This window comes from Lathyrus oleraceus, chromosome 3, assembly GCF_024323335.1.
Source record: "Lathyrus oleraceus cultivar Zhongwan6 chromosome 3, CAAS_Psat_ZW6_1.0, whole genome shotgun sequence".
NCBI classification, from domain to species: domain Eukaryota; kingdom Viridiplantae; phylum Streptophyta; class Magnoliopsida; order Fabales; family Fabaceae; genus Lathyrus; species Lathyrus oleraceus.
Genome location: NC_066581.1, coordinates 257,568,019 through 257,576,532, shown reverse-complemented (window position 1 = coordinate 257,576,532; position 8,514 = coordinate 257,568,019). Strand labels below are relative to the sequence as shown.

Sequence of the window (8,514 nt, the reverse complement as noted above, 5' to 3'; positions counted from 1 at the left end):
TTTATTCTTTCATTCTTTATTCATCTGTTAATACAATAATTAAAATGAACATTCGATAACCATTTCAAAACAAGATCAAAACCTCGATCCAACGTCGAGTAATCATTTTTCAAAACCTAACAGAACCAGCACGTATTCATCCACCCTTTTGTAAGTCGATTGCTTTATGCATCGCCATCAACCTTGTAAGTCGATTGCTTTATGCATCGCCATCAACCTTGTAAGTCGATTGCTTTATGCATCGCCATCTACCCTTATTCATAGCACCTCTCCTTGCTCCACTCGTTAATTCTTGTTCCGATTAGGTAGCACCCATTAGATAGAACATTTTGTATGATAACATAGGTAGGATTCCCATATCCTTTTGTATGATAACATAGGTAGGATTCCCATATCCTTTTGTATGATAACATAGGTAGGATTCCCTTATTCTTTTGTATGATAACATAGGTAGAATTCCCATATTCTTTGCATGCTAATATTAGGTAGATATTCCCATTTGTAAATCCTAACACTTAAGTACATATTGCATGACAACTCTAGGGCAGAGCTTCCCCCACTTCTAGACCTTTCCGAGCGTCTCCGATCTTGTGGCATGTAGTCCGTTCTATTGCAAAGAGGTAACTGCCTAAGACTCGATTCAGCGAGCTGCGACACCTGCTGCTAGGACGTGAACACATTGCCCACTCTCCTTTGACATAACTGGTGTCTTCCTTTGTAAGTCCATGTTCAGATGGCAATCCCTATGTAGCCGAACTACGACAACTCTGATTCTCATGTTCAGATGAGATACGTAGGCACAAGATGCGATGTCTTGCCGAGTTTAACTGACAACTAACAACTAATCCTTGTTTGTTTTCGCCCTCGTTGCGATTCTTTTCTCTCGCCCTCGTTGCGATCTAGACCTTCCCTTTCTCTTGCCCTAGTTGCAATCGAGACCCTTATTCTCGTAGTTAGCTGAACTACGTTTTGCTCTGATTCTCATTCCAGATGAGATACGTAGGCATAAGACGCGATGTCTTAGCGAGCACACATCTCTTTAACCCATAGGTAGCCGAGCTACGAAGACTCTGATTCTCATACCCAAATGAGATACGTATGCAGTGGATGCGACATCCGTGCGAGTCATTTTCTTGGACCCCTCTTTTAGTAAAAAGTACATTAGATGTTACCTACACCCTTTAGACAAGAACAACAAGAGTGGATCCCGTAGAGTACTACGGATGCGTAGGGGTGCTAATACCTTCCCTTCGCATAATCGACTCCCGAACCCAAGATTTGGTTGCGAGACCTTGTCTTTTCCTTTCTTTTCTCCAGGTTTACTTCGAGCGTTTTCTTTCCCTCCTTTGGGATAAATAACGCACGGTGGCGACTCTTCTGTCATTTCTTCTTCGCCGGTTGTTTTTTTCGCATACTATATTTTTTAGGCTGCGACAAATTAGACCTCTCATGATGGAAGGAGAGAGTAATATATTAGATGTAATAATTATTCTATTAAACCAACTCATTAATAGATGTGCACAGACATTAAATACATAGACGTGGATCTGAATCTTTAGTCATTAAATTACTTTTACCTAAAAAAGAATAATTATTTAATATTATGTTTAAAAAAAAACTTCCATAATAGCCATTCGAGCTAATAATAGGTAACATACGTAACCATTGAACATGTAGCTCTAAAGCAATTGTCACTTATTGTAAAAAGTTTTATTATTGATAGATGTGGTAAACTATTAAAAATGTAAAGAGACAATAACCATTGGTATTACGATATGGAGGGGAATGAGATTTTAGTAGATACATTGTTTATTTTTAAATAGTGTTTTTATTTATATTATTTTAATTGGGTCAACTCTATTTGACACGTGGTTAAAAGAATTTTTTAATGGAAGAAAAAGTAAAACTACATGGTAACATTTTTGTTAAGGAATCATGAATGTGTAGTGAAGTAGTGAGACAAATCTTTGTGTGGTTAAACAAATTTCTGGTACATTTGAGAGGGGGTGGACATGGAAGAATAATACTATAATGTTCAAGTTAGTAAATGAGTGAAAAGTAGCATGAGATGCGTGAATTGAATATTTGAAATAACACGATCTAGTCTTTATATAGTATCAGAAGTTTATACCATTCACGCGTGTTTCATCGTTTTGTGCAAGTATTCGCTCGTTTAGATTCAATGACAAGAGTTGCAATAAAAGGTGTGACCGTGTGTACTCATAAGGGACGAGGGTCCATATATTTTGTGTACCTTTCTCCTCAGTTCTTGTTATTGGGCCTTCTAGTGGGCCTTCAGGACGATCTAGAATTGTCGCCCTCAAGTCTTTATTCCTATCTTGTAGAGCAAAGACTTTAACGGGCATGTCTTCATCCATATCTCTAGTATAAATAGATAAAAAGTCGTGATGGGACGTTGTTGTCTTAAGGAAAACATGTTTTATATGTTTCATCTGTGACTAACAATGATTTGTAAATACTTATTGACACATGTCCCTGGGTCTAATGCTAATGATTCCTTCTAGTAATATGACATATGAGTGATATCAAACATTGTGCAATGTGTCGCATCCGCGAAAAACAACCGGCGGGCTAAAACAAAACAAACAGAGCCGCCACCGTGTGTTATTTATCCCAAAGAGGAAAAGGAAACGCTCGAAGTAAACCTGGAAAAGACATGGTCTCGCGACCAAAGAGAGATGGGATCGGGAGTCGGTTATGCGAAGGGAAGGTATTAGCACCCCTACGCATCCGTCGTACTCGACGGGATCCACGCTCAAAAGGAAAGAAGAAAGGTTGCTAAACACTGCTCAAAAGAATGCACACACACACTGGAAACAAAACAGGTGCACTACGCCAAAAACTGGAATAGACAGCGCACCTTAGAGGGCGCTTTATTACAAAAGCGCTCTCTAAAGTGAAGCGAAAAATAAGGAGCAATAGACAGCGCACTTTAGAGGGCGCTTTTGTAATAAAGCGCCCTCTAAGGTGAAGCGAAAAAATAAGGAGGAGATAGAGGGACAACAATACATGGCGCTTTTTATAAAGCGCCCTCTAAGGTTATCCTTAGAGGGCGCTTTTACTAAAGCGCTGTTATAAGTCCATGTGCATTTCCAGCTTATAAAGCGCTTCTGGAAAGCCTCAGAGAGCGCTTCCATAAGCGCCCTCTTAGGCCCCCTTTAGAGGACGCTTTTTTTCCACAAGCGCCCTCTAAGGTGAAACGAAAAAATAAGGAGGAGATAGAGGGACAACAATACATGGCGCTTTTTAGAAAGCGCCCTCTAAGGTTACCCTTAGAGGGTGCTTTTAAAGCGCTTCTGGAAAGCCTTAGAGAGCGCTTCCATAAGCGCCCTCTTAGGCCCCCTTTAGAGGGCGCTTTTTTTCCACAAGCGCCCTCTAATGTCCCCTTTAGTAAACATTAAAATTATAACATACTGCGCGTTTTGTTATTTCACTATCTGTTATTTTCGTTCTTTTTCACGTTAGGGTTCTAAGGCGTTTTCCTTCCACCTCTGTTAGATCTACATTATTACTGCGCGTTTCCTCCTTCTACCAATCAAAGGTACACGCTTTGCCCAATTTCTGTTTTATGTTATTGCTTTGTTTTAGCTTTGCCCAATTTCTGTTTTATGTTATTGTTGTCTATGCTACGTTTGTTTCGACCTGTAAAGTTTCAATATTCATAGTCATTTAAATAGTTTGGGTTTATTAGGAAATTGACGGTTGGTTTTTAGTGACCATGATAGCGCATGCAATGGGACTACATTACCCAGTAGTTAGGGTTATACGACCTATGAACATATGATTTTGTGTCAACACCAGTATCATTAGAAACCTAGGTCCGAATGTGTTTGAACTCTTCTGAAATTGTTTTTTGTTTATTCTAATTAGTAATGGATAATACATGGATGTCTTCCAATCGATTGTCGAGAGAGTACGAGAATGGGGTATCAGAATTCGTTAAGTTTGCCGTTGCGCACGCCGAAGACCCCAGTAGAATGATATGTCCTTGCTTGGGTTGTTGTTATGGGAAACGGGTTGACGCAGTTCAGTTGACATTGCATCTAATGAGGCATGGAATTGATCGAAGTTATACATGTTGGAATTTGCATGGTGAGAAAAGTAACGAGAATGTTGAACCGGGGGATAGTACGACCTATGCCTCAAACTATAGTGGCGCAGATACATACGATTGTGATCGAGTTGAAGAGATTGCAGAAGCACTTGAAGGAGATCTTAAGGATTGTCCCGAAATGTTTGAGAGGTTGGTAAGTGATGCAGAGAAACCTTTGTATGATGGTTGCACTAAATTCACAAGATTGTCTGCGGTATTAAAGTTGTACAACTTAAAGGCGGGCAATGGGTGGTCGGATAAAAGTTTCACAGAGTTATTAGCCCTTTTGAAAGATATGCTTCCTGAGGATAATGTTCTTCCCAATCGAACATATGAGACCAAAAAGATGTTGTGCTCTATTGGCATGAGCTATGATAAGATACATGCATGTCCAAACGATTGCGTTTTGTTTCGAAATGAGTATGCATCGTTAAATGAGTGTCCTAAATGCGGTGTCTTGCGATATAAGAACAAGTTGTCTCCAGCAAAAGTCTTGTGGTATTTTCCTGTTATTCCGAGATTTAGACGCATGTTTCATAGTGAAACCGATTCAAGACACTTGACCTGGCATGCAGATGAAAGAATTATAGATGGAAAGTATCGACATCCGGCAGATTCACCACAGTGGTTGAAAATTGATAATGATTATCCTGAATTTGGAGAAGAATCAAGAAACCTTCGCTTGGCATTATCTACTGATGGAATGAACCCACACGGTATCCAGAGTATCTCACACAGTACATGGCCTGTGATTATTATGATTTATAACCTACCTCCATGGCTATGTATGGAGCGTAAGTACATGATGTTGTCTATGTTGATTTCTGGACCTAAACAACCAGGGAATGACATAGACGTGTACTTGAAGCCCTTAATCGAAGATTTAAAGATTTTGTGGGAGACCGGTGTGGAGGTTTATGATGGATATAGGAAAGAAAGTTTCAACTTGGGGGCGATGTTGTTTGGCACAATTAATGATTTTCCAGCATACGGAAATCTATCAGGGTATAGCATAAAAGGTCAATGTGCGTGTCCTATTTGTGAAGATAAAACAGATTGGAAGCGCTTGGAGTTTGGTCAGAAGAATGTCTTTCTCGGTCATCGGAGATTCTTAAATTCAAATCATCACTACCGTGGATGGAGAAAGGCGTTCAATGGAGAGACAGAACAAGGCAGAGCTCCACCTATATTGACGGGTGATCAAATTTTTGAAAAGGTGAAAGATTTGGATACTCAGTTTGGCAAGCCTTTTGCCCACACACTTGTCAAAAGTGGGTGGAAGAAGAGGTCAATTTTTTTTGAATTGCCGTATTGGAAGTCCTTGTATGTGAGACATTTTCTTGATGTTATGCATATTGAAAAAAATGTATTTGAAAGTGTTATTGGCACGTTACTCAATATACAAGGAAAGTCTAAGGATGGCCTTAAGGCAAGAAAGGACTTGATAGCAATGGGAATAAGAACTGAATTAGGACCCTTGAAGAAAGGAAAACGAACATATCTACCTCCTGCTGCTTATACTCTATCTAGAAAGGAGAAAAAAACATTGTGTAAGTTTCTAAGTGAAGTTAAAGTTCCAGAAGGGTACTCTTCAGATATTAGAAGACTTGTGTCTATGAAAGACCTCAAGTTAAAGAGTTTAAAGACCCATGATTGCCATGTTATAATGGAACATTTTCTCTCAATAGGTATACGTTCTATTCTTCCAGAAAAAGTAAGAAGCTCTATAACTAAGTTGTGTTCTTTCTTCAAGTCAATTTGCAGTAAGGTGATCAATCCTGCGATCTTACCAATGTTGCAAAAAGAAATCGTTATTACTTTGTGTGAGCTTGAAATGTTTTTTCCTCCATCATTTTTTGACATAATGGTACATCTAGTTGTTCATCTTGTGAAAGAGACACAATTGTGTGGACCAGCTTATATGAGATGGATGTACCCTGTTGAACGTTATATGAAAATATTAAAAGGGTACGTGAAGAACCGAAGTCGACCAGAAGGTTGTATGGTTGAAAGATACATTGTTGAAGAAGCGATTGAGTTTTGTACTGAATATTTGTCTAATGTTCAGTCAATCGGACTCCCCAAGTCTCAGCTTGTCGAAAAGAAAGAAGGAAAAAATCTAATTGGAAATAAAATCGTGGCAGCATCAAGGGTCGAACGGGATCAAGTGCATTTGTATGTTCTGCACAATGAGAATGAGGTTGAGCCGTATGTTGAAATTCACAAGGATGTTCTCCGATGTTTAAATCCCAATAGAAATGAAAATTGGATAGTACGAGAGCACAATCGATGTTTTATACCTTGGTTTAAGGATCATATTTATTCAAAGTATTATTCAGATCCCGCTTCAATAACAGAAAGGTTGAGATGCTTAGCATATGGTCCAAGTTTCCATGTTTTTTCTTATAGCGCATACGCGATTAATGGATACACATTTTATACCAAAGAACAAGATGATAAAAGTACTATGCAGAATAGTGGTGTCACCGTGATAGCTGAAGCAATGCACATATCAAGTGTGAAGGACTTAAACCCCAAATTTGCAAATCTGTCGTATTTTGGTGTTATCGAGCGCATTTGGGTGTTTGATTATGAGAAGTTTCAGATTCCTATATTTGGTTGCAAGTGGGTTGAAAATAATAATGGCATTCGAATGGATAAGTCAGGATTTTTGCAAGTGGATCTTAATAGGGTGGGATACAAAGATGAGTCTTTTATTCTAGCCTCTCAAGCTAGACAAGTGTTCTATGTCAATGATCCGAAAAGTACGAAATGGTCTATAGTTCTTTTTTCCAACAAAGTAATTGATGAAAACACTGGAGATCAAGGTGATATTGATGTTGAGATTGAATCGTTTACCAGAAATGATCAAGATGAGAATATTATATCAAATGATTCATATATTAGAAATGATCATAATGAGGGTATTTGGATCAATCCAACCGTCCGTGTTGTTAAGAGACATGTAGAACATATTCCAACCAAGAAAAGAAAGAGAACTTAGTGAAAAAGGTACAGGTCAAATGATTTTAATTGTTTTCTTTATTACAGGTAAAATGACTTTTATGATTTTAATTGTTTTTACATTTGTCATCTGATTTTAATTGTTTTCTTTATTACAGGTAAAATGGCTATTATGAAGTCAATCATTCGTGCAAGAGACAAGGGTGTAAAATTTGAAGTACATTGGAGTGCTGAAGACCAACTAATTTTTTTTCATCAGGCTTGTGTCTCAATAGAGGATGGGTATCTACCTAAAGTTACTTTTGTAGTGGTCCAAAAGAGACATCACACCCGTCTCTTTCCTGTCAACCCCAAAGAGACCGATAGAAGTGGAAATATTATGCCAGGTTTTTTCAATATATTTCTCAACGCAGCTGGTATATATTATCATTTGAATTTATCACTTTTTGCTGATTTTGTTGTTCTAAATTGTCAAAGGAACCGTGGTAGACACCAGCATTTGTCACCCTAGGGAATTTGATTTTTACCTTAACAGCCATGCAGGAATTCAGGTAATATTAGCTATGTCATTTAACTTTATGCCGTTGTTTACTATTTGTTGCTCAATCGCCTTTTGACAGTTCTGTGTTATTTGCATTTGGACGTGTTCTTTTTGCAGGGGACTAGTCGACCAACGCATTATCATGTGTTGTATGATGAAAATAAATTCACTGCAGACCAGCTACAGAGTTTGACCAATAACTTGTGCTACACGTAATGATATGATTTGCTTTTTTAATCTTAATTAATGTTTTCTAAACTTGTACTGTTTTCATTTAATTTTAGAAGCCTTCTGATACTATTTTTTTCCATTCAGTTATGCGAGGTGTACTCGATCTGTCTCAATAGGTTTGTTACTCGATTCCCTTTGCTTGTTTTTGTTTTAGGCTATACAAAACTTTAGTTTAACAAAAATGTTATCTTGTATGCAGTTCCTCCTGCCTATTATGCACACTTGCTATTATTCATCATGCCTTTTTTGGATATACTACTTATGCTGCCATCTGTTTTTTTGGTTGAGCCTTATTTTGTATGGATGTGCGATAGAACTACTAGACAGCTTTTGGATATACAGAACATGTTTGCCACCATGGGTGGATGGGCGTTATTTTGTTTAGTATTGGTTAGAACTACTAGACAGCTTTTGGATACAGTGGTCACTGGGTGTTGGTTGCTATGGATCTTTCGAGACTAATAGTGTATTATCTCGATTCGTTATCGGGTGATTGGAATAAATATCCGAGTATGAAGAAGACGGTTGACGCGTAAGTGAAATTCCCCTAAATATTCGTGTGTATTTGTATATTTAATTATGTCTGTCAGATATTTCATCTAATTTGTTACTAAATCATGAATATGTTTTATTCTCTTAATTGTAGTACTTTGAGGAATACAAA

General features: G+C 38.0%; 1 long non-coding RNA gene across 1 annotated transcript; it reads left to right on the top strand.

The window, feature by feature from the left end:
* The first annotated feature begins 7,345 nt into the window (after positions 1-7,345).
* On the top strand, positions 7,346-7,822 carry LOC127129141 (uncharacterized). The gene is made up of 3 exons (XR_007806189.1): positions 7,346-7,464; positions 7,556-7,629; positions 7,737-7,822. It is a non-coding gene; the product is annotated as an uncharacterized LOC127129141 (long non-coding RNA).
* Positions 7,823-8,514: the final 692 nt, after the last annotated feature.